General features: G+C 41.8%; 1 long non-coding RNA gene across 3 annotated transcripts; it reads right to left on the reverse strand.

The window, feature by feature from the left end:
• Positions 1-1,665: 1,665 nt before the first annotated feature.
• LOC124865032 lies at positions 1,666-23,636 on the reverse strand. 3 transcript variants are annotated; one of them, XR_007037433.1, is made up of 4 exons: positions 23,324-23,635; positions 3,609-3,702; positions 3,297-3,527; positions 1,666-1,739 (listed from the first exon to the last, which is right to left on the reverse strand). It is a non-coding gene; the product is annotated as an uncharacterized LOC124865032 (long non-coding RNA). The 3 variants fall into 3 exon arrangements; XR_007037432.1 differs by having other exon boundaries at positions 3,297-3,702; positions 23,324-23,636; XR_007037431.1 differs by lacking the exon at positions 23,324-23,635 and having other exon boundaries at positions 3,297-5,751.
• Positions 23,637-24,623: the final 987 nt, after the last annotated feature.

A 24,623-nucleotide genomic window follows, 5' to 3' on the forward strand; every position in this document is an offset into this window, starting at 1 on the left:
AGGTGCACCAGTCTCATTTGCAACAAACCACCAGGCATCATGATGCTGCCACACTCATACTTCACCGTTGGGATGGTGTTCTCAGGCTGCCAAGCTTCCCTTTTAAAAAATGGTCTTGGTCCCAGAGTGTATTTCCAAACTGTAATTTGGCTTTTAATTCTGTTTTTGAGTTAACAGCTTGTTCTTCTCTGATTGGCTTTTCAGCCAATGTCCCCTTTCGAGTGGGGATAGTGAGACTATCTTGTCTCCTTCAGCCAGCATCTTCAAAAGGTCTGTTCTAAAGTTGATGCTGACATTTCACACTAAAACTCATTAATCTCTGGGACACAGAACCGGTCTCCTTCCTGAACGGTATGATGGCTGGACATACCCATGTTGTTTATCCTTGCAAATATTTGAACAGCTTAACAAGGCACGTATAGGCAGTTGGAAATTGCACACAAGGATGAATCTGACTTGAAGAGGCCTACAGTTCCGAAATCTGATTTCCTTGGTTATTTCCGCAATTTCACACAAGCAATAAATGGAAATAATTCTGGTAATCTTAAATGACCAAAAACAGAAAAGGTTTAATGACGGAATTTCTTTTTACACAGTTTATCTGCATTTGAGATCTATTGTGTTCAACATGGCAATGTGTTTACTTAGTAAACATGTTTTAATGGGGGGTATTGACATGAAATTTAAATCAAATGTTGGTAAAACCCAAGTAAACCACACATGTAAATTAAATTAAAAGTAATAATTCAATAGGTAGTTATGTTTAATGATGTGGAGAGGACACAAGGAACAAGTATTAAACACTCCTATTGAAATATTTAATAACTGTTAGAAAAGCTTTTTGGTAAGGATAGCTTCAAATATTTCTGGTTTGGTGTAACTGGTTGCATGCATTGCTAAGGTGTGGTTTATCCAATTTTCGACTCTGTTTCTGTCCCTGGATAAACCAAGCCACTGGTTTACTCAGCCTGAGCCCGCCTGGCTCTCAAGTCCGCCTGGAATTATTGTCAAGAGGACAACCGCAGCTCTCTATGTTCTGGTCACAGCTTCAGCTGATTCCCCTGAAGATTTGGATCAGTCGGCAATCCGACTTCAGTCTGTTGGATTATTAACTGTCTGGATCACATCTTCTTCTGGATTCTGCACCTCATTCCCAGACTGAGAAGGTTGGTGGCTTTAACTCTTTGCAAGTCCTGAGTTTTATTCAGCCACTAACTCGTCTCTCTGTCCTCAGTGATTCGTGGAAACTGACTGCTGCTCTCCTGCTTTCTGATCCTGAGTTACTGAATAAGCCTTAACACTTTTCACTTTGTGTTTGGCTGAATTTGGGTTCTCTGTCTCAGCCCATGATACCAATTTGTATGCATCAATAAGATACAAAGCTTGTAACCATCATGAGATGCTTCTTTTGTGATCCCTCAGTAATGAGAAACCTTTTTATGGGTCATTATTTTAGACAAAACCAGGTGATACTAATTTACTTTGACATGGAACAGAATTGCTTTTCTATATATGATGGACTGATAAGATTGAACTACTTTTTTGTATTTCCATGCCCTGTTTAGCTTAATTTTGGAGGACGTTTATGCCCTGTGCCATTCATCTTTCTGTCATTGTTTTAGGAATTTTTTTGACCCACATGCAAAACTCACTCAGGAGACCAGACAAGTTTCAAAGGTTTATTTAAACACACAAGGAGAGTTCTACTGGAACGAGGGTTGGAAGGTTCTTCGGGTCCACTGAAGAAAGAGGCAAGAGTTATTTCAGATCTGGGGTGGAAGTACATCCATATACAGGGGTTGGACAATGAAACTGAAACACCTGGTTTTAGACCACAATAATTTATTAGTATGGTGTAAGGCCTCCTTTTGCAGCCAATACAGCGTCAATTCGTCTTGGGAATGACATATACAAGTCCTGCACAGTGGTCAGAGGGATTTTAAGCCATTCTTCTTGCAGGATAGTGGCCAGGTTACTACGTGATACTGGTGGAGGAAAACGTTTCCTGACTCGTTCCTCCAAAACACCCCAAAGTGGCTCAATAATTTTTAGATCTGGTGACTGTGCAGGCCATGGGAGATGTTCAACTTCACTTTCATGTTCATCAAACCAATCTTTCACCAGTCTTGCTGTGTGTATTGGTGCATTGTCATCCTGATACACAGCACCGCCTTCAGGATACAATGTTTGAACCATTGGATGCACATGGTCCTCAAGAATGGTTCGGTAGTCCTTGGCAGTGACGCACCCATCTAGCACAAGTATTGGGCCAAGGGAATGCCATGATATGGCAGCCCAAACCATCACTGATCCACCCCCGTGCTTCACTCTGGGCATGCAACAGTCTGGGTGGTACGCTTCTTTGGGGCTTCTCCACACCGTAACTCTCCCGGATGTGGGGAAAACAGTAAAGGTGGACTCATCAGAGAACAATACATGTTTCACATTGTCTGCAGCCCAAGATTTGCGCTCCTTGCACCATTGAAACCGACGTTTGGCATTGGCATGAGTGACCAAAGGTTTGGCTATAGCAGCCCGGCCGTGTATATTGACCCTGTGGAGCTCCCGACGGACAGTTCTGGTGGAAACAGGAGAGTTGAGGTGCACATTTAATTCTGCCATGATTTGGGCAGCCGTGGTTTTATGTTTTTTGGATACAATCCGGTTTAGCACCTGAACATCCCTTTCAGACAGCTTCCTCTTGCGTCCACAGTTAATCCTGTTGAATGTGGTTCGTCCTTCTTGGTGGTATGCTGACATTACCCTGGATACCGTGGCTCTTGATACATCACAAAGACTTGCTGTCTTGGTCACAGATGTGCCAGCAAGACGTGCACCAACAATTTGTCCTCTTTTGAACTCTGGTATGTCACCCATAATGTTGTGTGCATTTCAATATTTTGAGCAAAATTGTGCTCTTACCCTGCTAATTGAACCTTCACACTCTGCTCTTACTGGTGCAATGAGCAATCAATGAAGACTGGCTACCAGGCTGGTCCAATTTAGCCTTGAAACCTCGTACTCGTCGTCTTCCGCTTTATCCGGGACCGGGTCTCAGGGGCAGCGGACTCAGCAGAGACGCCCAGACGTTCCTCTCACCAGACACTTCCTTCAGCTCCTCCGTGGGGAGCCCAAGGCGTTCCCGGGCCAGCCGAGCGACATAGTCCCTCCAGCGTGTCCTGGGCCTTCCCCTGGGCCTCCTCCCGGTGGGACGTGCCTGGAACACCTCCCACACTAAAATGACAGGTGTTTCAGTTTCATTGTCCAACCTCTGTAGCTCCAGAAGTTTTGCTTACTTGATCACTTGAGCAGAGAAATTCAGGAGGGTCATACCACTGGGCTTGGGAGTCAGGAAATCCAAACAGCTTGTCCAATGTTCGGTCCAGAGTTCTCACAGAGGCAAGTGTTAGGAAGGTTAGGAACCGTGCCACAGTCAGAGAGGAATAAACCAAATTCACAAACAGCAGTAGAAGGTGTAGAATGTCCGAGTCCAGCTCCATAGGTAACAGCCCACACCTCACAAGTTTCTAACAAGAAGCAGGGAAAGATAAACAGGATTAGCAAAAGCCAAAAACAGACTGGCAAAATTAATCTGGCTTGGTTTTTACCACTAGACCAACAACACTCAGGTACTGAAGGACTGGTGGCAGGCTCCTAAGTACTCCTCCCAGGTAAGGCCAATCAGCCGAAGATCAGCAACACCTGTAGATGGTTAAAAGAAGCTCCAGGTGGACCTCTGGTGGACAAGCATAGGAACGAACACTCCCAATTCCCAGATTATTTATGGAATAATTAATATTGATTTATTTTTATATGTATATGTACTTGAGCTGTTTCCAATGATAGGTCATGTCAATAGCCCAATTAGAAATGTATTTACTGAGAAAAACATTGACATACATATTTGTATATTTGTCCTGATTTGACGTCCTAAAGCATAACACCGGAACTCAGTTGGATGGGTCTCATTTCCTGAGATTATTAAACTATGGCCATTTTAATTAATGCAGTGCAGTTTATATGAGAAAGCTCACCTTCACTGTACCAAGATGCTGTAAAAAAAACTGAAAGTGGAAAAGTATTATACTTTTTTTTTTTTTATCAAATCAGTACCATTCCATATAATACAATGCATTCAGGGCAATATTTCTCTTGAAATACTGTAAATAGTATTGCATAGTGATCAAGATTTCCGATCCAACAGTTAGAAGGCTCTCCTGTAACAGAATATTACCATATTTCTTGAGCAGACATTGTGTCATGTGGAACCAAATGTTTTATTTTTCAACAGATATCCAACTTAATCTACACTTTCTGAACACATCCCTGGGTAAGTTAAAAGTCATTTAATTCAACTCAAAATGTTTTTTAACCTTTGTCATTTTTTGAGATTATTTTAACTTGACATTCTATGTTTAATTGGGGTTATCTTAATTTCCCTCACCATGTGGTTGGAGAGCTAATAGCATAAAATAAATGCTAACGTTAAAATGACTTGGATAGTTTAAGCTAAATTAAAATTATGGATATAAGGTTTTAAACTATTTTTTAAAAGCCACTGTTATATTGTTCTTAATTTAAAATTTCAGGTGGGAAAGGGCATTTAATTGCTGGATGCTGGATGATCAGCGTTGACAGTCACGTCATATGTGTGGGAATTCAGCCAACATTTGTTGCAGGTCTTGCCACTCTGTTTTCTGCATACTACATTTTTAACCTACAATATGAGGAAGAGGCTGCCTGTATGCTTGAATTCAGTCAGAGGTAAAACATATATTGTCCATTTATACTTTTATTTTTCAGAAAGTGCATTTAAATGCTTAATTTATTCTATTTTTGTTTTTTCAAATAACAATCCTTTATTTCTATCCAATTGCTAAGTTCATACTGCTGTGTAAGATGTGTTCACTTTGTATTTTAAATTGTCTCGGTAAATTTATGGTCAGCAGAACTGTGGCATACCATTATGTATGTTATAGAAGATTCAGAGCCTTCATTTTATCTTTTATGCTGACTTATATAGGTGAATGTAAAAGCCTGCTTTGAAAGGATTTAAGGACGACCCAAATCATTGATTTTTTTTCTACCTTTAAATGCGAAAAATATATATATATTTCTATTTTATTTGAAAAATGTTGTGATTTGCTGCAATTCTGCAAAGAGAGAGCAATTTTCTATTGAAAATGCAACAGTTACATTTTAATTTTTTTCATCTATTTTTTTCTTATTTAGTTTTTAATTTCACTGAGTGATAAGTGTTCTTGTCTCTACACATTATATTTCAAATTGGAATTGACAAATATCAACAATATTTTGAAGGAACTAAATGGACATTTTGTTTTAGCATGGCTGTCATTTTTACTTTATTTATTTTTATTAAAAGTTAATTTGTTTGGCAAATGTTTCTGGTGGTGCTTCCTTTGTTGAATAAATGATCACACTTTGACCTTACATTTTCAAGTGTATTCTTTTAGACAATGTTGTTGCATGGAAGTTATAACTAACAACAACAATTTAAACTGTATAGGAAAAACATATTGGGGCCTGTGAAATATGTAATTTTAGTATATAGTACTTTAGGAGTAAAAGCTGTAGATAAAAGTTAGGATGCAATAGATTAATGGTAAATTACTAGCAACCCAGCTGCCAGTAATCTAACGTAACTGCAAACAAATACAGTAATACACAGTAATCACCAAATTACAGTAACATACTGTAAAACTAATAACAGTAAGACTACCGTAAAATAACAATCAAATACTCGCAACCCTGCTGCCAGTATTTTACTGTAAATAGACAAGACAATTTGTCACAGTGAATTGGTAATAGTTAGTTTGCTGAAATGATACTTCACAATATGGGCTGATTAAAACAAGTAAAACAAATAATTTGTATTTGTAAAAAAACGATGAGTGAGATAAAGATTTTGGGAGAACCACTAGAAATCACAGGCTTTAGTTGCGACACATGGAACGTAGGATGAATCCAAAGACTTGCAGGCAGACGAAGGCGAACTGCAAAGGGACTAATCGCAGTCTCTACTTCATAGGGACCGATAAAACGAGGCGAAAGTTTCCGAGACATGGATTTGAGAGGTATATCTCGTGCTGACAACCATACCCTCTGTCCAGGCTGGTATTCCAGTGCCAGTCGGCATTTCCAGTCAGCAAAACGTTTGTTTTGGTCAGCGGTGCGGTGTAGGGTCTGGATAGTAGAAGATGGACTTGCAGAGTCAGATGTGTTGGTGAACTGATGAAACCGTGATGTCCCTTTCGTCAGTGGCAAACAAAGGGGGCTGATAACCGAGGGAAGCTTCAAAAGGGGAACAACGAGTAGCTGAAGAAACGTGGGAATTGAGTGCATACTCAAACCAGGGCAGGAATGAGCACCAATCAGTAGGATTTGTGGAAGTGAGGCAACGTAATGTGGATTCCAGTTGTTGGTTTAATCTTTCAATTTGGCCATTGGACTGAGGGTGATAACCTGAGGTCAGTGAGACTTTAGCTCCTAGGGTTAAACAAAACTGTTTCCAAACCTGAGAGATGAACTGTGGACCATGGTCAGAGTTCTGTGGGATTCCAAAACATGTTTTGTGAGTAGTTTGGCTGTTTGTAGGGCCGATGGAAGGTTCCTGAGGGGGATGAGATGGCAAGCCTTAGAGAAACGATCAAAAATCGTGAGAACTGTAGTCATACCTGAGGAAAGGGGTAGTCCAGTAATGAAATCCAATGCAATATGGGTCCAGGGTCAATTTGGAATGCTGAGTGGTTGAAGAAAACCTGCCGGTGGTTGGTTACTGGGCTTATTCCTGGCACAGGTAGCACAAGCCTGAACAAGCTCCTTCACATCTTTATGTAGAGAGGGCCACCAAAACCTTCTTTGTACTAATGCAATGGTTCTACTAACACCAGGATGAGCCGAAACCTTAGCTGAGTGAAGCAAGTCAATAAGTTGAAAACGTACTTGAGACGGAACATAGATGTGGTTTGGTGGTCCAGTGCCAGGGTCAGGTTCCTGTTGTTGAGCCCTATAAATAATGCCCTCTATCTCCCACCTGAGCCTCCTACCATCCAGCTGGGCGGTAAGATGGGTGCTGGTTCCTCCACAGAATCCTCAGTGGCGAACTGTCTACAGAGGGTATCAGGCTTGGTGTTCTTATGTCCGGGTCTGAAAGAGATGCATAAGTCAAAACGAGAAAAAAATAAAGACCACCGAGACTGGCGTGGGGTAAGTCTTTTGGCTGACTGGAGATAGGCCAAGTTCTTATAATCTGTCCAGACTTGAATAGGATGCTCAGCCCCTTCTAGCCAGTGGCGCCACTCTTCAAGGGCCAGTTTAATGCCCAGTAGTTCTCGGTCACCCACGTCATAATTTATCTCGGTGTTACTGAACCTATGGGAAAAGAAAGCACAAGGATGAAGTCTCCCATCCTCTGAGTTTTGTGATAACACAGCTCCAACCCCAGTGTCTGAAGCGTTGACCTCCAGAACGAACTGTCTTGAAGCATCTGGATGAACTAAGATGGGGTGTTGGAAGAACTTTTTCTTTAGTTCCTGAAAAGCTGCTTCAGCTTCAGATGACCAGGAGAATGAGACCTTAGAGGAAGTTAAAGCAGTGAGTGGTGCAGCAGTAAGACTGTAATTCTTAATGAATCGTCTGTAAAAATTAGCAAATCCAAGAAAATGCTGTAATGATTTGCGTGAGTCTGGCTCAGGCCAGTCCAGCACCACTTTGATCTTCTCTGGATCAAAACGTACCTGTCCACCCTCAAGGATGTAGCCCAAGAAAATGATTGAAGACTGGTGAAACTCACACTTCTCGGCTTTACAAACAGGCGGTTCTCCAGAAAACGCTGAAGGACTTGGCGAATGTGTTTGCGATCCTCCTTAATGTCCTTGGAGTAAATCAAAATCTCATCCAAGTATACAAAAACAAAAATGTTCAAAAAATCTTTGAGAACATCTTTGACTAAGGAATGAAACACAGCAGGAGCATTACATAGTCCAAAACGCATGACCAAATACTCAAAATGGCCCAGCGGCGTCTTGAAAGCTGTCTTCCACTCGTCCCCCTGGCGGATCCTGACCAGATGATAAGCATTTCTTAGATCTAGTTTGGAAAATATGGTAGCACCATGAACCGGTTCGAAAGCAGAGGTAATAACTGGAAGTGGGTACTTGTTCTTAACAGTGATCTGATTTAGGCCTCTATAATCAATGCATAGTCGTAATGAACCATTCTTTTTCCCTACAAAGAAAAACCCTGTCCCAAATGGTGAGGAGGAAGGCCGAATAATACCTGCTGACAGGGAGTCATTAATATAGTTCTCCATAGACTCTTGTTCTGGACGGGAGATGTTATAAAGTCTACTAGTAGGCAGAGGAGCACCGGGAAGAAGATTGATCGCGCAATCATAGGGCCTGTGAGGTGGTAAGAACCGGGCCTTGTTCTTACTAAAAACTCTGTTTAGATCGTGGTATTCACGGGGCACATGAGACAGATCAATAATCTCGTCCTCCTTATTGATCTGTTGAGGTTGACTCAGGGAGAAGGCTGACTGGAGACAAGATGAGTGACAATTAGTAGACCGGGATTCAATGCGGCATTTAGACCAATCTAAATGAGGGTTATATTCCTGTAACCAGGGAAAGCCTAGGACTAAAGAACCTTGAGACACTGGAAACACAAAAAAGGATGTCTTCTCCTTATGGTTACCTGACAATAAAAGTTCTATGAGTTTGGTCCGCAGAGTTATTTGCTGTAATCTCTTACCGTCTAAAGCTAAGACAGAACGTGGAGAATCAAGTGGTTCCACCTCAATGCCTGCCTGGTTTACCAACTCGGTGTCAATCAAGTTCTGTTCGCAGCCAGAATCTATCAAAGCGGATAAGGTCATAGTATGCTGATTAACTATGATAGTAGTAGGTAAACTGAATCTGGGGGCTTTACTAATCTGTGTGTGGTCCACCAACCCCCGCATTTCAGTTGGTGGACCCTGTCTGTTGGGGACCCGGGGCAAACAGGACAAGCAGTGTTGAGGTAAAATAATTCCACCAGATATCATAATACAGCCACAATACCCCAGTCCGGATGTCGTGAGAAAGAACAGATGAAGTGCAGGAAATTAAGATCAACACAAGTTTAATTTGGTAAATGATAAGTCCAATGATTTCCAATGCAAAAAACTGAATACAAGAAGAATAATACAAAGAAAGAAAGATTTACCAAAGGCCTTTGGGAGAGACTCAGATCAGCAAAGCGAGGCCGTATCACGAGTGGTGTGACTTACAATACATGTTAAAACCTCTTATACATTTTGCTTCAAAGCTTACTGACTGACCCTCCCCTCCAAGAATTATTACGAAGTCTGTGTCGGCACTGTAAATTAGCCAACCCCAGTGTGAGTACTTTATTATCTATACCATGCCCAACAGCCGACATTTATTGCTTTACTGCCCATACAGCCGGCATTTACTGCTTACAGCTGCTGGCGAACATCCTCACCTGAGGTTGACCCTTGATCCAGCCTGAAGCCTGCTGTGACCCTGTGACTTCTCTCCCTAAGGCTCACACATGTTAAATCTCAGTTTTATGGTTCACACATGCGAACTGAACTAATATATGAAACTAAATTATTTTAATTCTCAACAATTCCCCCTTTTGACCTCTGCAAAAGAAGTCAATATTCAAAGACATAGGAATGATAAGTAACAAATAAAAAGAATAATATGGTCAAATTGGCACACCAAAAGATTAGTACTCTGCGAAATAACAAAGGAAAGCCATGAATTACAACTGTGCCAATAATTCCCAACCTTCAGCAACAACATTTTGCATCATATTATATGGAGGTGCATGAGTGAGTCCCCCTTTTTCAATAGTTGATGTTATAAGTCTTACTGTATGTAAATTACCTTTAAAGTAATCAAACATATTTAATTTGTTGTTTTTATTATTGTGTAACTGGTGTTCTAAAAATGACTTGAAGTCAGCTCAGTATTTCTTTATATTTAGGCAAAGTAATTTACGTTTTATTTTGAAAGGCTCTCGGCGAGACCTCTAGACTTCCGGTTTTTCGGTCGATCACAGTAAAAGTATTCAAAAGTTAATTAAAAGGACCAGCACCTGGCTATAAAGGGCACAAGCTCTTAGGTGAGTTCACATGGTGCCTTCACTGACCGTTCTAAATAAAAGGATATGAACCATCAGTTAAAGAGTCAGACCATCAATTAGCCAGGACGCTACAGTAAGAGCTTCACCTCATCAATCCCTCCGCGCTGTTGATCAAGGAAAGTTGCAGAGGGACTTGATGGGATGGTCAAGGATTGTGACACCTATACAACATGGAAGCATCAGCCAAAACACCTCGAGAAGACAGAGACTCTGAACAGACAACGGATAAGGCAAATGAAGAAGAACATCTTCGTAGCTCTGGTCGTGTACGGAATCCAATGGACAAGATGCTTGCATATCAAGAAGAGGAGGCTCACAAAAAGGAAAAAAGGTTATGTCACATTTATGAACAATGGAAAACCCAAGCATGTAAGGCTAGAGAGCAACTAAAGGAAAATATTCCTGAAAGTGACATTGCAGCTCTTATAGACACACTAGAAGAAGGAAAGAACAGTGTTATAAATATGTATATGGAAATTAGAGCTCACCTCACTCCATCCAGTGACATAAGGCGTTGTATTGATGCTTCTGAGGCAGTTACAAAGGATATTGTAAAAATTGGTCTTGAAAGGATATCAGGCACTGATGAAGAATATGACAGTGAAACAGTAAGGGAACGTCTACACGAGCTTCCCAACAGAGCTTATGCTCGCTCCATCTATGGATCCACAGCTTCACTTTCAAGTCGTCATTCAAGTAAAAGTTCCAGTCACCACTCCGTTATAGCTGCAAAAAGAGCAGGTGTTGCAGCAGACCTAGCAGCTAAGGAAGCGGAATATGAAATGTTATTGGAGGAGGAGAAACAAAAGGAAAAGATTCAACTCCTAGAGGAGCAACAGAGGAAGGAACTTGAAGCTCAAAAACGTGAACTGGAAAGATCAATGGCAGAGAAAGACATTAGAGCTGCACGAGCTAGGTTCACAACCTATGATCAGGAAGTTATGCAGGAAGCAAGTGTCCATTCTACTGATCAGAGGAGGACAAGAGAACAGCATGTGTATTCTGAACAACCTATGTCCTCAGCTCTCATCCAGCGGCCTACTGATGTCACAGAGACGGCGTCACCTGCACGGACAGATGTAAGTAATCTGGCTAAAGCTGTCCAAGATAGCATAGCTTTGAACAGGCTTCCAATGCCAGAACCGTCTGTATTTACTGGTGATCCTATTCAGTTTGTTGAATGGAAGGCTTCCTTCCCGTGTCTCATTGATAAAAAGAAAATTACTTCAGCTGATAAATTGCAATATTTGAAAAAATATGTCGCCGGTCCAGCTAGAAAGACACTTGATGGCATATTTTATAGAAATGATGATGAAGCTTATAATGATGCATGGAACCGTCTCACTCGAAGGTATGGTCAGCTTTTGTTATACAAAAGGCATTCAGGGAAAAACTAACAAACTGGCCAAAGATCCATTCGAAAGATGCTGAAGGACTCAGAGCATTTGCTGATTTCTTACACTCATGTCTAGAAGCAATGCCTTATGTGAAAGGTCTTGATATTTTAAATGATTGTGAAGAAAACCAGAAACTTGCACAAAAGCTACCTGATTGGACAGCATCACAGTGGAATCGGAAAGTCACCCAAGTCATAAGAGATGATCAGGAATTTCCCACTTTCCAAGAGTTTGTCATCTTTGTTGTAACAGAAGCAGAGATTGCATGTAATCCTATCACCTCATTCCATGACCTCCACTTATCAGAGGCTAACTCTTCACGTCACTTGAAGGAAAAGAAATGTAAATCCAGTGTTTATCACACACAAGCAGTTACAGAGACTAAATCTCAAGTACAGTTGAAAACAAGTCTAAAGCCACCATGTGTGTTGTGTCAGGACAGTAAGCATCAACTTCATCACTGTCCTGAGTTCAAAGGGAAGGCTTTTGAGGAACGACGGAAATATGTGAAAGACAAGAACCTTTGCTATGGCTGCCTGGGGACAGGCCACAATGCAAAAGATTGCCGCAATAGACATTCATGTGAGAACTGTAAAAAAAGACATCCCACACTTCTTCATGACGACAATTACGCCAAAGCTAAAACCACGTCAGTCCCAAATCAAACTACCACAGAGGAAACAACATCCACATTGTCTCTCAGTGTGACAACTAAGGAGTCATCTACTAACACTTTAATGATTGTACCGGTGTGGGTTTCTTCTGTCAGTAATCCAGGTATGGAAAGACTTGTCTGTGCTTAGTATGAACGCTCCACATGTGTATGGGAGAGACAGATCCGAACGGTGAGGAATGTTCTTCGTTTCACTCTTTCATCTTCATCAGGCAGGCTGGATGATGCCTCTTTACGGACACTCTTTTATGAGGCAGCAGCTATTGTAAACAGCCATCCACTCACAGTTGACAGCTTAAGTGATCCAGACAGTCCAGAACCACTAACACCTAATCACCTGCTTACCATGAAACCCACTGCAGCCTTACCACCTCCTGGCAGATTCATCAGAGAGGACCTGTATGCTCGCAAGAGGTGGCGTCGCGTACAGTAGCTGATTGAGCAGTTCTGGGGTCGGTGGAGAAGAGATTATGTCTACAATATCGCCACCAGAGAACGCTGGCATAATCCAAGAAGAAACCTCAAGGTTGGCGATATTGTGATGGAAAAGACAGAGGATTTGCCTCGCAACGAGTGTAAATTAGCTAAAGTTGTAGAGACAGTAACTGATAAAGATGGACTAGTGAGGAGAGTAAGGATTTGTGTTGGAGATCAGAAGGTAGGAAAGGATGGACAAGCCATCCATCGTTGAACGTCCAGTACAGAAGCTGGTCCTGCTCCTAGAGTCTGATTAATCATAATTTTCACTCCTCAGTCATATCCTTTGCAGTATGAAGAGTTTGAGGGAAATGTTTGACTCAAGTATTAAAGATTAAAGATTACATGGTGTAAAAATCATTCATGCTTTACATCCCACAATTGATGAAAACCAGTAATGATTTGGTGGGAGTGTAAATTACCTTTAAAGTAATCAAACGTATCATTTAAAACGTTGTTTTTATTTTTATGTAATTGGTGTTCTAAAAATGACTTGAAGTCAGCTCAGTATTTCTTTATATTTAGACAAAGTAATTTACGTTTTATTTTGAAAGGCTCTCGGCGAGACCTCTAGACTTCCGGTTTTTCGGTCGATCACAGTAAAAGTATTCAGAAGTTAATTAAAAGGACTAGCACCTGGCTATAAAGGGCACAAGCTCTTACGGTGAGTTCATATGGTGTCTTCAATGACCGTTCTAAATAAAAGGATATGAACCATCAGTTAAAGAGTCAGACCATCAATTAGCGGGACGCTACACTGTAAGTGAGTGAATACATGGCACACAAAAACATCCACACGTTACGAGAATACTCAAAAATACAGACAATGAAATCAGCAATGAGACAATTATATTCTTCCACTTACCAAAGGTGTTGGTGAACCACTTTTCCAGTCCCCTGCCAATTCCTGAATATTTATGCATTTCCTTACTTAATGTACACAAGCCTTCTAATGCTCGAGTCACTGAGCCATCAGGAGCAGTATTATTTGGGATAAAGGTACAGCACATGTCACCAAACATTGCACACACAGCCCTCTTTTCAGCTCACATGTCCAGAGCCAATCTATTCTGCACGGCTATAAGAGAAGTAGGCGCTAGTTGCTTTGCTAACCCTTCAACCGCGCCTCGTGTCAGGTTTGCCAATCTTAAGACATTGTAATGTATATAATTGATCCTGTCTACATTTTTATTTGGGGTTACAGGAAAAACTGCTGAAATTACAGGTACATTTTCAAAACCAGCTGCCACTTGATCAACTAATTTATATTCGTCAGGAATTCCACGCGGAACATTGCATCAATATAAGTTAATGAACTGTCCATAAGATCAAAGGACCTGGTCTTCCTCGCCTTTTCTCCACGTTGTGATTTCTCCCCCCAAAGAAGCAATGGAGCGACCTGCCGCACCATTGCACAGCTTCCTACTGACCTAGGGGCAATTTGGACTAACAAAGTATTTCCACCACAATAGTAATATAAACCTTCTTGGGCCCAGTGTCCGACAGTGCCAGCTGGGTAAGTTGTGTTACACCATGATGGAAAGACAGTTCCCAGTTTCAACTGTTGTTCTTTAGTAACTCTTGTAAAATTTAAACATGGATAATCATATCCCTCACTCTGAGGAGAAAAAGGGCCTACCAGTGAGCTATTGCTAATTACCGGAAACACCTTTGCTAAGGTATGACATGCAGGGTTCTCTTTACCTTGAGTTAACAAAAGCATACATTTAAATCCTAGTGGATCCATCCTCTCATATATGGGAGCAGGTACAGTGACTAGAGTTGGTCTGGCAGCCGCACATGCAATACAATTACTCATGGCTGACTCACGTGCTGTCTAAGCCATCCATGTCAACCACAAATTGGACTCTGTAAATCCCAGAGCTCCTTGGATAACATCTTCTGGGGTTCAGGTGTTATAGTCTATTTGAACCACAGGGGTTTCTATTTTATGTCCTTTGGCCATAGAAGAAACAAGATCAATTCTAACAAATCTACCCTGATCTCATGCGATCCATCCTGGCAAATCTACTCCTAAATACATATAAAATCCGGAACTCATATTTCCACATCTAAGAGTAGGTGGCATTATTGTAATATTAGGGTTGTGGTAGGGGTTGCTCCGTATTCCTCCAATGCTGAGTAATATTGGATTAATACCTCCAGTTGTCAATTTACCCTTCGCTTGTCCTCTAGCCAAGGTCACCAAATGCTGAAATGTTTCTGCATATGGATTATCTGACAGTATTCGTCCTTGTTTAGTGTCCCAAATGACAAAACCCTGGGCCGGCATGCCGATGTTCTCCATGCCATCCACTGCACCTTTCTGATAGATACTCAAATACACATTATATTTAGTCCAGGCTAGCTCACTACCCTCACATGTAAACACAGAACAGAGATCAAACTGAAATGTGGTGTCCGAGCCAAGTACATAATCTATTTCGATACCTCCATGTCTTTTAATGCATGCATCGGATGTTTCAGTCATTTTCCGGAGTAGATGACGACGGCTACGGAAATTGGGACTGGAAGGGTGCTCACCACTCTGGAAAACATCACAACCAAAATACAATTATTCCCACAGGTGTCATTATTAAACCTCCCCCACATTTCCATTTACAACTAACATCCCAAAAATGCATCACCATTTTTATCTTTTGTACCAGATCAATACCACTTACCCCAGCACTAGAAGGGGTTTCAGGCTCAATGTAGCCCCAAAATATGTCCACACAAGGCTCCTCTACACACTGCAGTAAATACTGATGTGCTTCAGGGCCCTCCGCTGCATGCAGTGTGGTTCCATCTGGAAAAGTCACAACCAACCCATCCATGGAACATAGTATTGTTCCTCCCAATGCAATCAAAATGTCCCTGCCAAGTAGATTCACTGGTGTGTCAGGCGAAACAACAAATGAATGCAACAGTTTTTGTTTTCCAACCATGGTGTGAAGAGATGTAGACACAGGCAGAGTCTGTTTAACCCCAGAGAATCCCATCAGTGAAATACAAGCATCCGACACTTTATCAGATGAGGGAGGACTATTCAAAGTGGAAAAGTGGCTCCAGTATCCACAAGAAATGGCAACATTCGTCCCTCAATTTCCACTGGAACAATGGGTTCTGCCGTTTTCTCATTATCTGAAACTCTCTGTGGGGTGTGTCACTGCTGTCCCCACCCCTGTACAGGATATTGACAGCCTTGTGGAGGTATGAATGCTGCATTTGGAGGTTGTGCAGGGAAAGGCGCTTGTTGCACCAGGGGTTGATGCAAAGGTGTAGGAGCTCCTTCTGGGCGTGTCCCATAGCACTGTGGGCAGCTGCGGGCCCAATGATCCATCTGTCTCCACAGATTAGGCAGGGGGAGGAACCAACCCCTCCCCTTCCAGCCCTTCCTCCGGCCCTATTTCCAAACAGCCCACCCCTGGCACGCCCACGAGGACCATATGAGTATGACTCCCACTGAATGGGTGGAGGCAGTTGATATACAATGGTGTGGGCTATGTGTATGTGGGGAAATTTTACCTCCCCCTGAGACCCTGCAGGTATAACAGGAGCCATAAGCCCACATGTTTCACGGTCAACCTCTGCTGTGATCATGATTTTATCAGGTTTTTTCTTACTATTCATCTGCTGTCGTACTGCTGTTAATTGGCCATTTTTAAGTTGTTTGTCTAATGCCTCAGCCTGTTTCTTTTCGTCCTCCATTTGTTCCTTTTTGTCCTCCAAGTATTTCTGCATGTGATGCAACAAGTGTCTCTCCCATCTAGCATGACCACACCTTTTCAAATCTGGGTTTCCCCACATTATTTTCCTGACTTCTTCAGGTACGCCATCCATCACAGTTGTCTATAGTAGTGAACTCCATCCTTAGAAGGGTGAGTCCCTGACTCTAATCCATGTTTCCACTGCCTCATCCACGAACAACTTAGGGTGTGTTCGCCCATCCCAGGAAAATTTAGGCACAGTGTCTGATTCTGTAGATGGGAACATGTCATGCAGTGAGTCTCCCAGTACTCCAGCCACAGCATAATAAGGTGTAGCGTCAGACTGATGAGAGGTGTGGGCCACATTTTCAATAATCTGGAGGTTACTGAGTGTAGTGCTGCGACCCAAGATTTGTCTGAAATCTCCTAATGCTAAAGTTACTCCAACTGACAATCTATCTAACTCATTCAGCCATGGTCTTGCGCCGTCAGATAAGTCAGGCAGCTTGTCCACCAGAAGCTGGACATCTCCCAGGGCAAACGGTTTGTATTTATATCTGCCCTGCCCTGCATCGATCAGGGGGTAACTTCCTACCATCCCACTACGACTACACAGAGAGTAACGGGGTGCTAGTTGGTATTGAACTTCATCTACATTTTCCTCCTCAGACCTATCGTTCAATTTTATCTCATCCTGTTTTTGATTACTGTATGCTCTGTTCAGTAACTGCTCTGCACCCTTCAAGGTTTCAGTCAGTTCGTCCTGTAACAGCCTTGAAACCTCCAGACTGCGCTGGGCGTCTAATCTCATTCCTTCTACGTGCTCCGTGGTTTTTCTAATATTTGCCTCTTCAGGGGTTTCTTGTAATTCCCCTTTTAGCTGAGCATTAATATGTACAATACACGGTACTCTGGTGCTGGTTGACAGATCCCTATCCTGCAGAGTGATGTATTTCTGTGATCCCTTCACACTCCTCTTGTGATTCTCTCAGTGATCTAAATGGCGGTGAAGATGGATTTACCTCACACACAGTGGAGTCAATTTTAGGACATCTGGCATCTTCTACTAACCACTGAAACTGTCCTCCTTCAACATTCAATAAGGGATAAAGAGAGTTTGTTGTGCTAGTATCAGACGATGGATTATTAGGGTTAATGTACGGAGGTGGAGGCGGCCCCTTTACGGTATTTGTTGCCTCGGTTTTGTCTTCATTTCTCATCAAAGGGTGTCTGTGTTTAGTACCTTTCCACGCGAGCAAAAGCTGAGCTGCATTAAATACTTCTGATTTTTCTCCGCTTTTTCCGCCTCTCTTGCACATTTTCCCCTATGTAACACACCCACTCTATCCTTTTCTGCGTTTGCTTGATCCCTCTGTTGCATCTGTATCTGAACGGCCAGAGTTATAAATGGCCCTAGGGGTTTTGGCTGTGTTATATCTACCCCCGTCACTTTGACAGCATTTTCCGGACATTCTTTCACTTTATTAACGTCGTGTGAAAATGTGTGAGCAGTCCACATATGTTGCAATTTGTTCTGCAAGGGGTTTCCAACCATTTCCCCTGTCAACATCCTCAAACTCCCTGTAAAACTCCCCCTCCATATTAATATTTGATTATTTGATAACTGCAGCACAAAACCAACCAGTTTTTGAATCACAATACTTGTTTCCTCACAATTTCACAGAGCTTGTACGATGATGTCACCTCTCACTCGCAGCCCCTCATAGCCAAACTCACACATACACGCATACACACACGCTGTGCACAGCAAAGAGAGAGAAAGAAAAGAAACAGCTGAAACCCTACGGTTGCCAGCAACAAAGAGAAAGGTTTCTCAGTTAACTGAGTGTAACCTTAAGGTCCTGACCAAGAAAGTTACTCCCGACCTCCGCGGCTCACATTCTAGTCGCTTATTGACCCCGGCGGAGCTCACCGTCCTATAACTGCATCCTGTTTGAGGTGAGCGCAAACCTCCAGGTGAGCCAACCCGTTCATAAGTCCAAACGTCCCCAACTAAACTATATCCACGTTTTGGGTGAGCCAAATCCCGAGTGTGGAACTCTCAGCACGATCCGCAACACCGCGTCCGGTAGAAGGGGGGCTAGGCCATCAACCAGCTCTGGGGCACAGAGTTTTTTATCCTAACCGCTCTTCTAAACCGCCTCCCGCGGCCCAATAAATACACCTTACTAAGATAGCTGAGTTTCACACAAACAAAACTTCATAAAATGAAACTTCATAAAATGAAAAACGTTCAGATCATAAATCTTTCTCTATTACTCTGCCCAAACCCTAACCTTGTATGAACCATGCTGAGGAGTTGTCCGGGCGACGACGGAGTTTGAAGAAACATCCACTTTGAACGAATGTTAGCTTCAGCTAACACCCGAAGCTGTTGGCGGGGGGGGGGGGTTCACTGTCGGGCCGACCAAGCTGCACGTTTCCACAGTGATGCACCTCCTGTTGTCCTCCTTTCAGACTGGGAAACTGCTCCACTCGGCTTCATAGAGACAGCGTCTCTGCAGGGAACTCTCTGAAACACAGTTTGCTTCTGCAGGCCTCAGAGAGAAAGTCAAGCAATGCTTATACCTTAATTTCCCCTTTATATGAATGAATACCGGATACACAAACAGTGATTCATCCGTACTTAACTTGTGCATATGATCAGAATCAGAATCAGAATCAGAAAAGCTTTATTGCCAAGTACGTTTTTGGACATACAAGGAATTTGTTTTGGCGTAGTACAAATTAAACAGTATAAACATATCTACAATATAATATAAATATATGTGCACAGTTTTAAGTGAGTGAGAGTAAATATAGAGCAGTATAAGATGCAAGAGCAATACAACAGTGCAGGTGATCATTGTGCAAGTAAAGCAGGAGTCCATGCTGAGCGTTAATGTAACGCATAGAGTTACAAGTTACGGGTGTCCTGTCAGTAAAAAAAGGGGGGGGTGTGGGGGAAAGGGAGAGTGTCAGGGTGGTTTCCGGGCTTTGTTAACCAGGCTGGTGGCAGATGGGAAAAAACTGTTCTTGTGGCGTGAGGTTTTGGTCCGGATGGACCGCAGCCTCCTGCCAGAGGGGAGAGTCTCAAAGAGTCTGTGACCAGGGTGGGAGGGATCAGCCAGAATCTTCCCTGTCCGCTTCAGGGTCCTGGAGGTGTACAGTTCCTGGAGCGACAGTAGACTGCAGCCAATCACCTTCTCAGCAGACCGAATGACACGCTGCAGCCTGCCCTTATCCTTGGCTGTAGCAGCGGCGTACCAGATGGTGATGGAGGAAGTGAGGATGGACTCAATGATGGCTGTGTAGAAGTGCACCATCATAGTCTTTGGCAGGTTGAATTTCTTCAGCTGCCGCAGGAAGAACATCCTCTGCTGGGCTTTCTTGATGAGGGAGCTGATGTTTGGCTCCCACTTGAGATCCTGGGAGATGATGGTTCCCAGGAAGCGGAAAGATTCCACAGTGTCAATTGTGGAGTCACAGAGGGTGATGGGGGCAGGTGGGGCTGGGTTCTGCCTGAAGTCCACAACCATCTCCACTGTCTTTAGAGCGTTGAGCTCAAGGTTGTTCTGGCTGCACCAGTCCAACAGATGGTTCACCTCCCATCTGTACGCAGACTCGTCACCATCAGAGATGAGTCCGATCAGGGTGGTGTCGTCCGCAAACTTCAGAAGCTTGACAGACTGGTGACTGGAGGTGCAGCTGTTGGTGTACAGGGAGAAGAGCAGAGGAGAGAGAACACAGCCTTGGGGGGAACCGGTGCTGATGGTCAGGGAGTCAGAGACGTGCTTCCCCAGCCTCACGCGCTGCTTCCTGTCAGAAAGGAAGTCAGTGATCCACCTGCAGGTGGAGTCGGGCACACTCAGCTGGGAGAGCTTCTCCTGGAGCAGAGCTGGGACGATGGAGTTGAAGGCAGAGCTGAAATCCACTAACAGGATCCTGGCGTAGGTTCCTGTGGAGTCCAGGTGCCGGAGGATAAAGTGAAGGGCTAAGTTGACTGCATCATCTACAGACCTGTTGGCTCTGTAGGCAAACTGCAGGGGGTCCAGGAGGGGATCGATGATCGTATGACACTCTCGGATCCAATTGAAGAGTTATGTCTGTTTGCCAGCAAAGAGACATTAGCACGCTATCTCTCCGGCCAGCCTAGCAGCGGAGTCCGGATGGAAGAGATCGGACCATTGGGAAGGTGGGGGTTTTATACGGGCAGTGGCATCATGGGAAGTCCACTGTTACCCCCCTTCCCCTTCTGAAGTTGTGCTGGAAGTCGGTTAAATGCAATTTATTTGAAAGTTCCAGAAAAGTCTGTACCGGAGTTTTCACGTTGCAATCCATGGTTGTGGGTCCCAACAGAAAATAAGGAGTTATTTGAGCACAGAAGATTCAAATGATTCATTAAATATGTTGTTTACAATAACAGAGATGAATAGGGCACTTAAAAATATAAATTATCAGCTCCAGAGAAGATCAGGTTTGTTATGTGATGATGAGTGATTTAAGTGAAATATCTAAAAATATTCTATTAGAATTGTATAATCGAGTATGGTAGGATGGAGAATTGCCAAAAAGTTGGAAAGAAGCAGTGATTATACCAATTATAAAACCAGGGAAAGATGAGACAAAACCGGATAATTACCGACCTATAGCTTTAACATCAAACATATGTAAAATAAAGGAGAGAATGATAAATGAAAGATTGTTATATTACATGGAAAATAAAGGTCTTCTATCAATGTATCAGAGTGGGCTCAGGAGAGGGAGAAACACAATGGATCCAATATTATGTTTAGAGAATGAGATTAAAAAGGCCCAAGTGAATAAAGAGTGTTGTGGTGGTATTTTTTTATATTTAAAGAGCATATGATATGATGTGGAGGGAAGGGTTATTAATAAAAATTAGAAGAATGGGAATAAATGGTCGTATGTTTAGATGGATTGAGATTTTTTTAGAAGGAAGACAAATACAATTGAGGATAGGGAGTGAGTATTCTGAGAGACTGAATATAGAAAATGGGACACCACAGGAAGCATAGTAAGCCCGTTATTATTTTCTGTTATAATTAATGATATGTTTAAGGAAGTAGGGGGTGGAATGGGATTTTCACTTTTTGCTGATGATGGAGCAATGTGGAAAAATTTATTGTAAAGAAGCTGCAGGGGGCAATTTCAGTTGTAGAAAAATGGTCTATAAATGGGGTTTTAAGTTTTCTGTGGAAAAAACTAAAATTATGTTTTTTACATGGAAAAGAGTTGATGAAAAAAATCAAGTTGAAATTATATGATCAGTAGTTGGAAAGAGTTAAACAATTAAAATTTATTGGGTTGTGGTTTGATGAAAGAATGACATGGGGTGTACACATTAAGAAAATATTGGATAAATGTAGGAAGGTGTTAAATATAATTAGGTGTTTAGTTGGAACCGAGTGGGGAGCTGATAGAAAGGCATTGAAAGCCATTTACACTGGATTAATTAGGTCAGTCTTGGATTATGGATTATTATATGCACCCATAGGTGCATAGTTTATAATTCAGCAGCAGATACAAATCTCCAAAAGCTAAATTATATTCAATATCAAGCTTCAAGAATATGTACAGGGGCTTTTAAAACATCTTCAATAGCAGCATTACAAGTTGAAATGGGAGAAATGCCTCTTAAATTTAGAAGGGACCAGTTATCTTTAAATTATTGGGCAAATTTACAAGGACAAAGGAATGACCATACAGTGTTTACACTAAAAGTGCTTACAACAGGTTGGGAAAAGGAAAAAATAAAAAGATTTGGATGGATAATATATTCTAAAGCTAATGAAATTCAATTACATAAATTAGTTATAGGTCAGACAGTTCCATTACTTACAATATCACCTTGGATACTTCCTGATGCAAAAATAGATTTTTCATTATTAGAAAAGAACAAAAATAAGTTTTTTATTATGAATAAATATATTGTGCAAGAATACATAAACCAGTATTACATCTATGTACATATATATACCGATGCATCAAAAAATACTGCAAATAGGATAGGAATAGTTTTTATTGTACCACAATTTAATATTAAAGTAGGAAAAAGGGTAAGTGATGGAGTATCGGTTTATACAGGAGAAATGCTTGCTTTACTTCTAGAAGTTCAGTGGGTGGAAGAGGTTAGATCAGTAAAATCAATCATTTGTTCAGACTCTAGTTCATCATTGACCAGTTTGCAACATAGTCAATCAGATAGTAGACCAGATATATTAATTAAAATACAACAAACACTTTATAGAAACATTATGACGGGGCTTACAGTTCATTTTTTATGGGTTCCAGTACATCACGGGGTTAAGGGGAATGAAGTAGCGGATAATATGGCTAAGAAGAGCACCAATAGGATAATAGTTGACATTAATGTTAGATTTAGTGTAAAAGAAGTAAAGGGTATAATAAAACAAAAAATGGAAGAGAGGTGGCAGAGGTTATAGGAAGAAGAAAGGACGCTGGTTTTATAAAATACAAAGGAAAATTGGAGAAATGACAAGAACAGAAAGAAACAGGAGCGAAGAGACAATTATATCACGTCTTAGAATTGAACATACTGGATTGAACAGAACCTTATTTATAATAGAGAAACATCAGACAGGGAAATGTGAGTGCGGGGAAGATGAGACAATAGAACATATTATTTTGCATTGTAGGAAATATTAGAACCAGAGGAATAAGTTGGTTAGGAATCTTAGTAATATAAAAGTGAATTTAGAAATTGTTGATTTAGTGCAAAAACATTCAGGAAACAGAGGATATCAGGCTATATTTTATTTTTTAAAACAGTGTAAGTTGTATAATAGGATTTAGTGTATATAGGGGTATGTATAAGTATGTATAGATGTCATGTGGTCCACACTCCTTACCAGTTGGTGGCGGTAATGCCTCCTTCGGTTGTTTGCCAATCGCCAATATAAGAAGAAGAAGAACCTCTTACGTGAACCTTGTTGAGGAAAAGTTGTCCGGGCAACGAAGTTGGGGGAAGCATCCACAGTGAACAAAGGGTTAACTTGCTAACCTCTGTAGCTGTGGGGTGGAGCGGCTCATTCTGTTGGCAGGCCAAACTGCACGTTACAGCTGTAACCACGGTGATGTGGTCCCCTTGTCTTTCCTTTAGACTGGGAAAACTGCTCCACTCTGCGTTGTAGAGACAGGGTCTCTGCTGGGAACTCTCTGGAACACAGTTTGATTCTGTAGACCTCAGAGAAAAAAGTCAAGCAACGCTTGTACCTTAACGAATACCGGATACACAAATAGCAATTCATTCCTACTTAACTTAGTGCATATGATCGCATGACACTCTTGGATTCAGTTTGAAGAGTTATGTCTGTTTGCCAGCAAAGAGACATTCGCACGCTGTGTCCCTCCGTCCAGTTCCTCTGGGGACCGGTGTGGAAAAGGTCAGTTTGTTGCAAAAGCGGTGTTTTTATTTAGACAGTCACGTCACGGGAAGTCCGCTTTTACCCCATTTCTGGCTGTGGTGTAAGTAGGTTAGTGAGATTTATTTTGAAAGTTCCAGAAAAGTTCGTACTGGCCTTTCATTTTGTACCCATGGCTGTGTTCCTAACACCTTAAATAAGGTAATATTTTCTTTGCTGTAAATTGCTCTTAGAGCCAAAAATCAATGAGGCTGGGTTGTGGCGTTATCATCAGGAGAAATTAAGACAGCGGGCTGCTCATGTGTTGGTTGGAGCAGAACAATCTTCCAGCCAAGCATCTGCAGCATCAGGGCTTGTGTGCACAAAGAATCCTAAACTAGAGGTAGATCCTAGTGAAGTCATTTTAAGAAAAATCTTAGAATTTCTCAAATTATAAGATTTTTCTTAGAATCTTCCCTCAATAAGATAAATGTTGTTCATAAAGCACCTATAGACCACCTCCGAAAGTTAACAAATGTTAAGAGTAGCGAGGAGGACTTTAGTGAGCCTAAGAGTGTGTTAAGCAGAGAAGATGGTGGAAAGACAGAGAGAAAGGAGAGATATTCTCCATACAATGAACAGCAGTGAATTAATTAAACACTACTGGCTTGATCATGCAACAGTCGAGTAAATAAGCACATAATTATTAATATAGACATAAGATTAACCTTATGATCCCCCAAGGGAGAAATTTTATAGTTTCAGTAACAGGACAAGTTAAAGATGTATGTCTAGTAAGGAAATATTA

This window comes from Girardinichthys multiradiatus, chromosome 3 (genome assembly GCF_021462225.1).
Source record: "Girardinichthys multiradiatus isolate DD_20200921_A chromosome 3, DD_fGirMul_XY1, whole genome shotgun sequence".
NCBI lineage: Eukaryota > Metazoa > Chordata > Actinopteri > Cyprinodontiformes > Goodeidae > Girardinichthys > Girardinichthys multiradiatus.